Here is a 14816-nt window from a genome sequence, read left to right on the forward strand (position 1 = left end):
AGGAGGCCCAGGTAGAGGAAGAGGAGAAAAAGGAGATAGAGGAAGAGGCCTAGGTAGAGGAAGAAGAGAAGAAGGAGATAGAGGAAGAGGCCTAGGTAGAGGAAACGGAGAAGGAGGTAGAGGAAGAGGAGAAGGAGATAGAGGAAGAGGCCCAGGTAGAGGAAGAGGAGAAGGAGATAGAGGAAGAGGCCCAGGTAGAGGAAGAGGAGAAGGAGATAGAGGAAGAGGCCTAGGTAGAGGGAGGAGAAGAAGGAGATAGAGGCCTAGGTAGAGGAAGAGGAGAAGAACGAGATAGAGGAAGAGGCCTAGGTAGAGGAAGAAGAGAAGGAGATAGAGGAAGAGGCCTAGGTAGAGGAAGAAGAGAAGAAGGAGATAAAGGAATAGGCCTAGGTAGAGGAGGTAGAGGAAGAGAAGGAGGTAGAGGAAGAGGCCTAGGTAGAGGAAGAGGTAGAGAAGGACTTGAAGAGTTGATAGAACCTGAACAAAGAAGACGAGGACCAAATTTGACTCAAGAAATCCGTGCAACACTTATTGACCATGTTATCAACCATGGACTGACACTGATGGAAGCTGGACAAAGAGTTCAACCAAATCTCAGCAGAAATACTGTTGCGTCAGTAATTCGGACATTTCATCGAGAAAACAGGTAAAAAAGCTAACCACACAGTACATTGAAACTGAAGCTTGCTGTACTTATCATCAATATTGTTTACTGTGACATTTGACAGTAGGCTGCATGTGTATTTTTTTTACATAGGATTGAGGGTCGAGGACACCGAGGTGGAAGGGGCCCTATGTTCACTCCTGCACAAGAGGCCGCCATTATGAACATGGTTTTGGCCAATAATTGTATCAGGCTGCGAGAAATCCAAGCCAATACCATCAATGATGACCATATTTTCAATAACATCCAACGAGTCTCTCTGTCAACATTAAGTCGAATCCTCAAGAAAAATCTAATATACATGAAGCAACTGTATCGAGTACCATTTGACAGAAATTCAGAGAGAGTGAAACGTCTGCGCAATGAGTACGTGGAGGTATGTATTGTTCATCTTACTATGGTGTGGTATTGTGCACTGCTCATAATGTTCTGGCACAAAAAAATATTGTGCAATAGATATTGAACAGCATCCTATTGTCTTGTACTGTGTTTCAGAGAGTCTTGCAAATATATAATATATATATATATATATATATATATATATTCATGTTGAATTTCTGCAGCATCCATTTGCAAGACTCTCTGAAACACAGTAAAAGACAATAGGATGCTGTTCAATATCTATTGCACAGTATTTTTTTGTGCCAGAACATTATGAGCAGTGCACAATACCACACCATAGTAAGATGAATATATAGAAATTCAACATGAATATATATATATTAGTGTGTGGATGAGGCTGGATTTAACCTTGCGAAAACAAGAAGAAGAGGGAGAAATGTAATTGGACACAGGGCAATCACCAATGTGCCAGGGCAGCGAGGGGGTAACATCACCCTTTGCGCTGCTACACAAAATGGGGTCCTCCACCACCATGCAAATCTGGGACCCTAAAATGTAAATCTAATACTTGCATTGTTGCTTTTACAGTAGTTTTTCTTCAGAGTCAAAGTGTATGTACTTCATGCAGTAATTTTTATTTGTCTACAGATTTTATTTGTTTCATTGATTTCATTCTTGGTTGATTATTGTAACTGATTATAGTAAGAAATACTGTAAGTATTGAAATAAATACTTAAAATATTCAGTCTGCAGCATCAGAGTTGTGCAGTGCTTGTTAAGTTTATAGTAGGCCTATTTATGTACATTCTCCCTATCTCAAACTAATCATGAAGAATGTTGTGGGTTTGTCACTATTTTATTTTATTTTTTATCTAAATGATCCCTTGCATAACAATGTCCGGCCAAAAATCTAGCACATGCTATTTCCTAAAATGCGTTTTTTTACAAATGTGTTGCTTTATTTATCACAGCAGTGTGAAACTGGCTGCAATAGTGTCTGATCATTGAGGACTGTGTTGGTTAAATGAAAACTAATAGCATTTTCACAACTATGTGTATATGTTTTGACTGAAGTGTGTCATTTTGCAAACAATCTAGGAATTATTCAAATTGAGTGTGGTGTTTGGATAATTGTGATTATATTTTGAAAAAAAGAACCCGGTTTTCAAAATTGCGTGTAAACAATTGAAAACAACTGTAATCACCGACTGCATCACGGCACGGTACACTAGTCTCTCAAATGAGACTCAAATTTGAGTCTCAAACTCAAAATAATAATTAACAAAGACGACAACCTATCTGACCAGTTTCTTGTTCGTCAGACTGTGAAGTTTTGTGTACTCTGCCGTAACACAATCAACTGTTCAGAAATGTTGTAGAAATGTGGAAGAACGTAAGTCAGCTCTGAATACGCTCACTTTTTTAAAGTTTGTATTTAGTTTGGTTACTCTATATATGTTATGCTATTTTGCAAACATAGATTATTAATTGGATTGGATTATTGGATCAATGGTTATCTCTCAGGAGGACATGTCACCCATGACTACATTGAAATCTAAAATGAACATGGTGGAAATTCATTGGAAATAGTGGGTCGAATTAAGCATATAAGCAAGCTACTCTCATGCATATCAAACATCAATAATATTGAAATCAAATTTTTATATGAGTTAGGCTACATCACGCAACCCTGTAAATTCCCCATCCTTGAAAGCTTGTCAACATCCTTTAAGATGAACTATTGACGTTTACTTCTTCCTAAAAAAAAAGTACCTGCTCTGCCTGTTAGTTTGTATTTGTGTGTGCCTGTCTGTACCCGTCCCAGCATATGAATGATATCTGCAAGGACATGTAATGCCTAAACTTGTTCTTCAGGGCTTCAGCGACAAAAGATGTAGATTCAGCAAATGAAAAGGTTTCAAAGGAAAGCTCAGTCCTGTCTCAGGTTTTCTGAGGAAAGGGACATTATGTTGATGAAGGGGAAATGCACTAAGGAAGAGGACGGTGTTCCAAGGAAGACCCAGAAATACATAATAATGGGTTATCCTGGAGGCACACTGATACATCATGGAAATTCCTCTCTGATCTCATCCTTGCCTATCCAAGACCTCACTAACTAGGAGAGGCAATTCCCATTGTTAATGTAACCTGCATATTACACATGGGACTGCTTGTCTGTGTGTGTGTTTGTGTGTGTGTGTATGTCTGTGTGTGTGTCTGTGTGTGTGTATGTCTGTGTGTGTGCGTGTGTCTGTGTGCGGGTTTGTTTATGTGCTCTCTGTGGGTCTGGCCAGGACGTCCTCTGGGCTGGACTCCAGGGGTTGCTGCAATGTGTTTTTTTGTGAGTGTTTTTTGCCTGTGCTTGTGTTTCTGTATGTGTGTATGTATGCGATCAGTGTTTTCTGATACAATCATATACCATTTTATCATTTCAAAGAAAGAAACAGTGGTGGGGAGAGAAAAAAACAAAATAAAAGAGGGAGAAAGAGAAAGCAAGAGAGAGATGGGGTATTGTGTGTTTGGAAGCAGGGTGAAACATGGCATATGCTACATATATAAAAACCTGTTCTTGTGACATCTGCTCCGGCTGTGAATTAATCTGTAAAGACAAGTCATCACATTTACAAACACACATACATACATACACACACACAGCATGGCTAACAGCACAGTTGCAGCAAAGACTAAAGAGATGAGAAACCATTGAGAGAAACAAAGTGCTCTTGTCCCAGAAACAGCAGTGTCTTTCATAATGTAAGAGTGTGCTACGCACAGCATGCCTACGTGTGTGTGATTATGAGTGTGTGTAAGGACTACCAGTCACAGGAGCATGTGTGAGGGGGTAGAGATGTCCGGTCCTCAAACTGTACGACTGCCAATAGTGTGTCTTTCCCTTTCAGAATCAGAATTGTTTTTTATTGCCATGTAAGTTAACACAAACACATAATTTACTGTGGCAGGAAGGTGCATACAATGAACATATATGGATCTTAATTTTAAAGGTGGGAGGGGGGCTGAACAGGCAAATACAGGTAGGTCAGGGGATTTACCAGGGCTGCCCTTTGTCAGGCCAACAGTACACCCAAGCCACTGATCCTCTGCCGAGTGCGCAGGGGGCAGCGCCACCAGGGGTAGGCCTACATACTAGCATCACTTCGCTCTTCACTTTTGTGAGAGGAGGGAAGATGCAAAAGAGTCAAAAGAACGACAAAAAGATGCCTAAAAAGTCAAGAAATGGGAAAGAGGGAGAGGAAGAAATGGCCACGAGTAGGATTAACGAAGCTAACATTAACAATGTGTTAGAAAGTCTGTCACAACTATCTAAAGAGCTGAAAGATTTCAAACAGGACATGAGAAAGGACCTAAGTGAATTTAAAAGCGATGTCACGAAGTCAATGAAGGATGACCTTGCCGAATTCAAAGTAGAAGTTCTGCATGAGTTGCAGAGTCAGAATGCTAGCATTACGGAGGCGCAAACACGCATAGCCGACCTGGAGTCAGTCTGCCTGGAATTGAAAGACATGTTGATAACAGTGGTGAAACAAAGCACGGAGATGCGGGACAAGATGATTCATCTGGAGAGCCGCTCTAGACGAAATAACCTGCGAATCTATGGAATACCAGAAGGCAAATAAGGTAAATCAGTCGCTCACTTTGTAAGTGAACTGCTCGAAAAACAGCTCGGTCTGCCACCTGGAGTTAAGCTAGATAATAGTGAACTTTCTTCAATTCCAAGTCAAAGAGTTGGTTCTTCAGAAAGCCTGGCAGACGAAGTTTGAGATCGATAGACAGCGAATTTACTTTGATAATGACTATGCAACTGACATCGTGAAGAAACGCAAAGCATATGGGCCGATCAAAACCATATTGAAGGAGAAGGGGATCCGTTTCCAGACACCCTACACGAGGATGCGCGTCCACTGGGAAACTGGACTACAGATCTACGGGAGTGCAGATGAGGCGGCCGAGGACCTGAATAGACGAGGATACCAGGTGACTGTGGAGAAGACAAACACTGCAACGGCCGTTGAGGAACGGCTGAATGAGCTACTTCAATGGAAAAGCACCACTTCAGGCAGAGCAGCTCACCGTGCAAGGGACAAGCTCACAAAGTTTAGAAGGGATCATGACTGACGGACCAGGGAGATAAACGCTCAAAGAAAGAAGAAATCGTAAGCTAATTTTTGAAGAGACATAAAAATAGAGGTATTATTTTGGTTATTAGATTACACATAAATCTGCATTGAATTAGATTCCCATTCGATCTGAGTCTCTGTTATAATCTATTTAGATTGCATATAATTTTGTGTAATAATATATAATATAATAAAAAGGTGCCTCATGCCCCTACGAGCATGAGGCACCTTTCCCTCCTCCCACCAACAGGGAACATAGAGGATGGCTAAACTCATCCTTTTCTTTGGAAGTCACAATGTTCTATGTTCAATTTATAGTTCAGAGTTCACTTACTGTTATTGTTTTTATGTTAAGGTCTGGATTGCAGTATTACAACCACGGAAATGATAGAGAATAGCATTAAGATACTGTCATTGAATGTTAATGGTCTTAATAATCCCATTAAGGGTAAAAAGGTAATGACCAAATTGAAAAAAGACAAAACTCAAATATATACCTACAGGAAACACACTTGTCTGGGCAGGAAAGCGAGAAACTTAAGAAGTTTGGCTATACCAATACATTTCATAGTTCCTTCCGTCAAGGTGGTAGAAGAGGAGTAATCATACTAATATCAAATTCAGTCAAATTTGAATGTAACAAAATAATTAGTGACAAAAAGGGAAGATTTATTATTGTAAAGGGAAAATTAGAGAATGAAGTAATGACACTGGTTAATGTTTATGCCCCACCTGACAGTGGAAAGCATTTCTTCAAATCTTTGCTCAACAACATAATATTGGAAGCAGAAGGAATATTAGTTTGTGGGGGCGACTTCAATATTGTGATGAATAATAAACTAGATACAACAAATAAAAAAAATAAAAACAACCAAGTCACTTCAATGGTCAAAACTACATTCAAAGAATTTGGTATAGCTGATCTCTGGAGGGAATTCCACCCCTCTATGAGGGACTATACACACTACTCAGCCCCACATGATAGCTATGCCAGAATTGACAACTTTTTTATTAACAAAAAGGACTTGTACCGAGTAAAGGAGTGTGAAATTGAAGGAGCTGATGTCTCTGACCATTGTACAGTGTACCTGAAAATCCAACTAAAACCACAAGAGAAAAGAAAATTGTGGAGACTAAATGTTGGCATTTTAAATGATAAAGCACTTGTCGAGGAAATAAAAGAAGAGATTTAAACATACTTAACTGAAAATGACAATGGAGAGGTTAGCCTGTTATTTTGTGGGATGCTCTTAAAGCAGTCTTGAGAGGGAGGCTAATAGCTAAGACAGCGTCTATTAAAAAAGCTAAAGAGGAAACCTACAGGAGAGAAAAGGAGAAACTGACTGAGATTGAACATCTACACAAGAGAACAGGCGACCCTTCACTAATTCCTCAAATTAAAGAAGATAGGAATAGTATAGATAAACTATTAAACATAGAAATTGAAAAGAAGACAAGATTCTTAAAACAATCTTATTATGAAGTGGGGCCTAAGGCGACTAGATTACTAGCAAAAAGATTAAAAAAACAACAGGCTGATAGGACGATCCATAAGATAAGGGATGTAACCACAAATAAAATTACCTATGAGCCTAAGGAGATTGAAACTCATTTTAGAAACTATTATAAGAATCTCTATAGCCAACCTCCATCGGCTAATATTGAGCAAATTAAGGCATTTCTACAGACACTGGACTTGCCAGCAATTGGGGAACAACAGAATGGTCTTTTGACTTCTCCAATTGGGGAGTCAGGTGGCTGAGCGGTGAGAGAATCGGGCTAGTAATCCGAAGGTTGCCAGTTCGATTCCCGGTCATGCCAACTGACGTTGTGTCCTTGGGCAAGGCACTTCACCCTACTTGCCTCGGGGGGAATGTCCCTGTACTTACTGTAAGTCGCTCTGGATAAGAGCGTCTGCTAAATGACTAAATGTAAATGTAAATTACAAGAGCAGAAATAGAAAAAGCAGTGAGTAGACTAAAGGCAAATAAATCTCCCGGGAGTGATGGTCTACCATCAGAGTGGTACAAAGCATTCAATGAACAACTTATACCAGTACTTGAGGCATCTTTCAATCACACACTCGAGAATGGGGAATTACCTCCATCCTGGACAGAAGCTGTGATATCTGTGATTTCTAAGGGGAATGACAATGAATCCTGCTCAGGTTACAGACCTATATCAATACTCAATGTAGAATACAAACTATATACCTCAATTATTACAAAAAGATTTGATCACTTTATGAATGACATCATAGATGAAGACCAGACAGGCTTTATTAAGGGTCGTCAAACCCATGATAATATAAGAAGAACACTACATATTCTTGAGCATGTTGGGCACAACAACATCAGTGCAGCCTTAATAAGCCTTGATGCTGAAAAGGCTTTTGACTGTGTAAACTGGGAATTTCTTTATCAGGTCCTCCAAAAATTGGGATTGAACAAGAAGGCCATTCAATGCATTAAAACACTTTATCAAAAAACAACTGCAAGGATTAAAATAAATGGCAGTCTGACAGAGAGCATACAATTGGAGAGATCTACCAGGCAAGGTTGTTGCCTATCACCAACACTTTTTGCAATTTTTCTAGAACCGCTGGCGCAAGCAATTAGACAGAATGAGGATCTTAAAGGTATTAATGTTGGGAATGAAGACCACACCATTGGGCTTTTTGCTGATGATGTGATCTGCTACCTAAAAGACCCAGACACATGTCTTCCTGTACTAATTAACCAACTTGAGATCTTTGGTTTTTATTCTGGTTATAAGTTGAACTTGATGAAAACTCAGATATTAACATTGAACTATTCCCCATCCAAAGCTATACAACAAAACTACAATCTCAACTGGAAATCAACAACAAAGAAATACCTTGGGGTAACTATAACAAGGGGGATGGAAGACTTATATGAAGCCAATTTTGTTAAAATGGACAAAACTATCAAGAATGATATAAACAGGTGGGCTGTCCTGTCCCTGGACTTTAGTTCACGAATACAGGCCATAAAGATGAATGTTCTCCCACGACTCCTCTACCTCTTTCAGGCTCTTCCCATTGAGATACCTGAAAACCAAATTCAGAGCATGGGACAAAATGATCTCAAGGTTCATATGGAATGGACAAAGACAGAGAATCAGATTTGAGACTCTTCAACTTGGGAAACATAAAGGGGGAATGGCGTTGCCAAACCTCAAGGAATATTTTCATGCTGCACAGATTAGACCTATAGTTTGCTGGTGTGATGAACGCTATGAGGCTAAATGGAAAAACCTTGAACAATATGTACAAGGAAGGGAAATCCAAAGTCTCATTGGGGGTGGTAAGGACGCTAAAGATTTAATTAAACAGATGGACAGGATCACCCAATTTACATTCAAAGTGTGGTATGACACCACGCGTAAATATAAATTAGAGGGTGATCTCAGACTACTTAGGTGGGCAGCTTATGACGAACAATTCATTCCAAACACTCTTGACCAGAGATTCAAACAGTGGATACCAAATGGAATAACAGCACTGTGTACAGTAACAAAAGAGGGTAATTTCATGAGTTTTCAGCAGATGAGAGAAAAGTTTGCTTTGTACAACCGGGATCATTTCAGATATTTGCAACTAAGGGACTACTTTGAGAGGGAGGTAAAACCTAATACAAACCAGGACAAAAATGGTGTAATTTCAATTGTAATAGGAACATACAACTCAGGGAGATACAGAATAATATCTGCTTTGTATCAGCAATTAATGGAGAGGAAAGGGAATTCAACCCTATATGTCAAGCAGAAATGGGAAAAAGAGTTGGGTGTGAATATTTCTGAGGAAGATTGGCTACATATATGGAGAACCCAGCAATCTACTGCATCATCACGTTCATGGAGAGAACACTGTTGGAAGAATATAATACGATTTATTACTCCCAAACTTAGGAGCAAATTTGTATCAGTGTCCCAACCATGTTGGAGAGAATGTGGTGCTGTAAATGTAGATCATGCTCATGTCCTCTGGCTCTGCCCAAACATTATTCAGTTTTGGGAAGATGTGCACTTAACTTTGACCAGCATCCTGGGTTATGAAGTACCTAATTCATGTACAGTACTGTATTTTGGTAATATGGCTGGAAATATTGTGGCAAGATCAGACAGGTACTTGTTCAAAATCTTGATAGCAGCCTGTAAAAAAGCCATTACAAAAAGATGGTATAAACCAGGTCCCCCAACTCGAGATGAATGGCTGAAAATTGTGAATGAGATGTATGTGATGGAACATCTAACACATAGATTAAGAGTACAGGCAGAACAATGTGAAGAGAAATGGGTGAAATTGACTCTTTTTAAAGGTCAATGACAGGATGAGGGTTGAAAACTGTATATGTCCCAGGATCACTTTGTGGAATCAATGCAATCCAGCATGTTCATGGTTGTTAAATTTTTAGTTTTTGTATTATTTTTTGTCTGTGTGTGTGTGTTTACTTTTCTGTTCCTCGTATCTGTGAAAAAACTTTGAAAAAATAAGTGTCAAAAAAAGAAGAAAAATAGCCATTTAGCCTATTCTGGCCCATTACAATCATGCCCATTCATGTGCACTCCCCCTGTAAATAGATAAACACAGGCTGGTGTGATATGGCCTCATCCTACACAACACATTTATTTGTTGAGCTACCGGGGAACCCCTGTTGACTTTGAAGTTTAGTTTAGGGAAACTTAAGAAGATAAAAGGGAAGCCCTGGAGGAACACATGCACCTGTGTCAAGGTGAGGAACTTCAGGGTGTGGCAGGAATTGGCATGTCACCAGTGGCACCAGTCACCAGTGGCAGGGCTTTCTTGGGAAAGGCAGTGCAGTAAGTACAGCTACCTGTCCGTACTCCACCCAGGGATGGGGGATATTTGATAGTTCTCCACCCAGGGGTGGGGAAATATTTTTGTGGGAAGACGGAAACTGTTAGGCATCTGTTTGTGGAATGTGAACGCGTAAATGCTGCGTTCATGTTGTTGCCAGGGATAAACATTAAACTGGGGTGGACAATTTCAGTGAGAATGTTTATGATGGGTCCCACATCCTCTGACGCGAACAGGGCTGAATGTATTTTGTCGAATTTTCAATATGGGAATGCTTAGCTGGCCGTTTGGCTATCAAGCCGGAACCAGCTGAGAGGGATTGGTCTCACTGACCCAGTACAAATGTTAATGAGTCTGGTCTCTGAGAGCCTTAGAGTAGAGCAGGCATATTTTGTACTGACGAGGCAGGTTGGTGAGTTTGAGAGGGTGTGGTGTCTTGTAGGGGTGGTTTGACTGTTGGAGTGGCTAAATGTATGTATATTTGCATGTAATGCAGATATTTCTGCAATGAGGGTATGTGTGGAAAGTATGGATTTTGTGTCTCTCTCTCCCTCTTTTCCTCTCCACCCATCTTCTTCCACCCTCCCCCTTCTCTCTCTCCAGTAGGTCAGCAGACTGATGCAGAGACCCAGTTCCCAGCGACTGATACATCTTAATCTAGTGTTCAAACACCCTGTCTCCAGTGATCTCAGCAGGCTACAGTGCTACTGTACACCAAGACTCAGACGTGGCCTGTCCATGGATATCTACGGTGGCCCTGAAGTGCAAAACACAACGGCAAATACGAAAACACAACGGCGAATAGGAAAACACAACGGCGAATAGGAAAACACAACGGCGAATAGGAAAACACAACGGCAAATAGGAAAACACAGATATCTCTCCATAGTCTATCAATATTGTTGTGTACAATACAACAGAGTAGTAGCAGCATTAGGTAGACTCCTACAGTCTGTAACAAAGTCTTTTTCTGTGTATTTATTTATTTATTAACATAGTCCTTCAAAGAGGAGCTTTCTTTCAGAGCCTTTTTTAGACAGGGAGGAGACAACAAAGGAACTGAACATGAAAACTAAAAGTTATAATGTGAGTTTACCATATATATAATAATAAAATAAGCATGTCATATATGGTAAACTCACATTATGGAACAGGGTTGTTGTTTTGGGTAATCAAGGAGAAGAATCTCTTTGTTTGTGAAAGTGAATCACAAACACACCCATCGCAGTCATGTAAACACTTGGCATCCTGCAGCTTCCTGTATGAGGACAGTGAGCGACAGACCTGTCTGTATCTTCTTTCAAAATTAAAGATTGTCAGAGCTTCAGCTCTTTAGTGTTCTTGAGAACAACGTCCTCATTTTCCTTTTAGTTTTCATGTTCCTTTGTTGTCTCCTCACAGTCTAAAATATTAACATTTAATATTCATATAGGCTATTGTTCCTAAAATTAACATCACCTGTGACCATGCAACCTCCTGTAACTGGTGTTCCAGTAAATATTTTTCAAGATTAGATTTATTCTTCTACCCTAAGATGGCCTACACAATTTCTTGGTCAGTTTTTGGCACTTTCTTCATGAGGTGCAGTTTGTACAACTCATTTACTTGTAACTGGGAATGCATGAGATTGCATTACATTTCACAGTTCCACATGCAGAATTCACCTGCCATTAAATGAACATCTCACTGTATACTGCATCCATGCTCTGTTCAACAGGATCAGAATGTGCAAATTGTTTTTTATATTCATTATTCTCATAAGTCCACACAAGCCTGTAAATAAAAGTACATGGGGAGAGAACTACCAGTAGCTACCATACATAATTCTCTGCATCCATTTCTGCGGCAGCAGTCAATGTGTCTTCGTCATCTTAATCATCATCATCTTTGATGAAAAGCATTCTGTTGAGGGAAACTGCTACTACAAGTTGAAATAGGCACCAATTGATATTTACTTTGTATCATGTCGAATATGATTAAAACCAAGGTGACGTCGAGGCTACAATCACAGCCTAAGCAAAATATGTCTTACCTGTTTGTAGTATGTTTTATATTTAATATAACATTGAACATGCTATTTTATTAAGTCCACCACTTTTTCTCCTGTAATATTAACTGACAGTGGGGTTAAATGTTCAATGTATGGACTGGCTATTACATTCAAATATATGCATTGACTTGGCAGTTTGTCTCCCACGCCAATAGGGGTTATACGTAATATTAACTCTATGGCCTCACTGCGCCACTGAGCACTTTTCATAGAAATGAATGGGGACGCCATCTTGGAAGACAAAAGTTGCTTCTTCTAGTAATATTAAATCTATGGGTTATGCGGAGTACCCAGGAAACGAACCGGAAAACAGATGTAATCATTTCCGCTGCTGTGCTAACCAAACGGCAAACCCAGCTAGTTCACACAATCAATAACATTATTATCATTATGAGCATTTTGGGCGTTTAAATTATTTCACTTTGAAGACCATGTATTTCTCCAAACCGTTTAAGTAGCCTACCAGATGCGGGAAAATCCGAACAGTGATTTTTACTGCATATCTCAGTGTGAAATGTCCGGATGAGCTGATGTCGTACCGCCGTATCTTGAAAGCTGCCCTCCTCGACCTTTTTGGTGTAAAATTGACCGACATGTAAAAGTATTTACTTTGTGACATGACGCAAACGAGACGTGGCTGCCGCCTACAGTCAGACTATGCAGTCTACCGGGCGAGTCGTTCTCACTCAAATAAGACTATAAAACACAAACACATTAACACATAAAACACTCAGACTGCAGGTAGGTCTGTTCTGATATCTGCAATTGATTTAGCTAGTGTTGCTGTTCTACTTCTATTCTTAAAAAAAACCAAACATAATTATTCATAAGTATGCATGCAGTGGCATAACGACATCTCTGACGTTGATAACAAACCAAACCGTTTCAAAATCGATTGAAAATTTAGCAAGTTATGGTCATTTAAAAAGTACATGTAGCACCAACACAATGTTATGGGTGAGCGAGTTGACTGTAGAAAGATGGCCGCTATGTTCGACTCCGTTGGCCGGCAACGCGGACGAGACATCTACCCTTTATATATATCTATGCTTTGTACAGGCTCATACTATTATTTGGCCAGCGCAATCATTTAGAACTGTGAGCAGACAGTTTTGCTGGAACTACTTAGTAGTTGACATTATCACCTGATAACGGACACCCCTGGAGCCAATCAGAATCGAGCATTCACCCAGACCATGGTATAACCAGATTCTGTCTGTGGAGAGCCTATCCACTCCCTATTAAAGATCCTGTAAAGCAAATTCCATGATTTGCTTCTCAGTACATTATATACTTGTGAAATGAGTTCCTGAAAGCATGTGCAAAGCGCGAAAACTTTGTCGCACTGAAATGTGGAGTTAAACCATTCAACAGTTTCTCTTCCGTTTTCAGCTCAGGTTTTGTATAGGCGGAGCCAAAACCCGACTGATCTACATCACAGCGACCTATCTACGTCAGATCACAGACGGTTGCATTCTGTTACTCAGCTGGTACGATGCAAAGGCAAAGTAATTAATACGTAAAACACTCAGAGACTGCAGGTAGGTCTATACTGATATCTGCAATTGATTTAGCTAGTGTTGCTGTTGTTGCTAAATTCAATAATTTCGAGTCTCAAGCAAAGAAAACTGCTGATTTTCTCATGATTTCAAAGCCTAATTTAACATACTTGTCGGTGGGTTTTTTTCATTAGAATTTTGATAGGTAGTTAACAATACATTCTTCTGTGGTGTGATGAGCTTAAAACAAATTTTCAATTCCACTATACAGGATCTTTAAGCCCCATTGTACCGAATTTGTTTGCAGTTCCACCAGAGTTCCACTGGGTGCGATCGCCGGCATGAGGCAATGAGTACAAAATGAATGGGAGTCTTTGGAGCTAGACGGCTACATTTGTCTCTTTCGCCTGATTGTCGTTGAGAAATCTCAGATTTGATTATAGTTTTTGCAAGTTCAATATGGATTATAGGTCGAAAGTTGAATGAACGAGTACTTATGTCCTTTCTATTTCTTACAGGGTGAGTCGTTGTTGCCCATAACACGCTACCACTGCTGACACTTTTCATGGTTTTCTCGAGGAACCAAACACTTTACGGGCGTGCTGATGTTTGTCTATAAGAAGATCCCTGTGAAGTTCGACACTCAATTATTCATTTGCTCGAACCATTTACCAAAGACAGTTTGGAAAACCTTGGACAATTTAAAGAAGGATTTGCTAAGCTGCTGTTGCTGAAAAAAGGTGGTGTTCCGACCGTATGCTCATCACAACCGCAAGCTATAAGTAGGCTTTGATTTTTGTCGCTAACAGTTTTTAGCAATGCTAACGTCTCCTGTATCTCTAGCATAGGTAAAATGTGTGATGATTTTGTTTATTGGCAATGGGACGAACGTTATTTCATTTTCCTGACTGTGTTTCATTCGAATAAATAACCTGTGTTGTCATGTAAATGTACAATTCACGATGCATGTTTGGCTATGTTGCGTCTTTGCTCCGCAGCTTCGCTCGTTGTAAACCAACCCATCAGCGCGCAGCTCATCTATATATTCATGAGCATACCATAAAAGGGAGAAAACCTCTTGTTTTATACTAGGGCTATTTCACAGGGGGCATCAGGGCCATTTTCAGCCAAACCAATGTTACATACCCTATTCTGAGACCTTAAGGAACAGTATGAAATACCTTATAAAATCAGTCAATGACCCCTTTAAGAAAAGTGTGCATAGGAAAATAATTAAATATGTGAACCTGTCTTGAATGAATCTGATTGCACAACCTTGAATTTA

This window comes from Osmerus mordax, chromosome 9 (assembly GCF_038355195.1).
Source record: "Osmerus mordax isolate fOsmMor3 chromosome 9, fOsmMor3.pri, whole genome shotgun sequence".
Taxonomy (NCBI): domain Eukaryota; kingdom Metazoa; phylum Chordata; class Actinopteri; order Osmeriformes; family Osmeridae; genus Osmerus; species Osmerus mordax.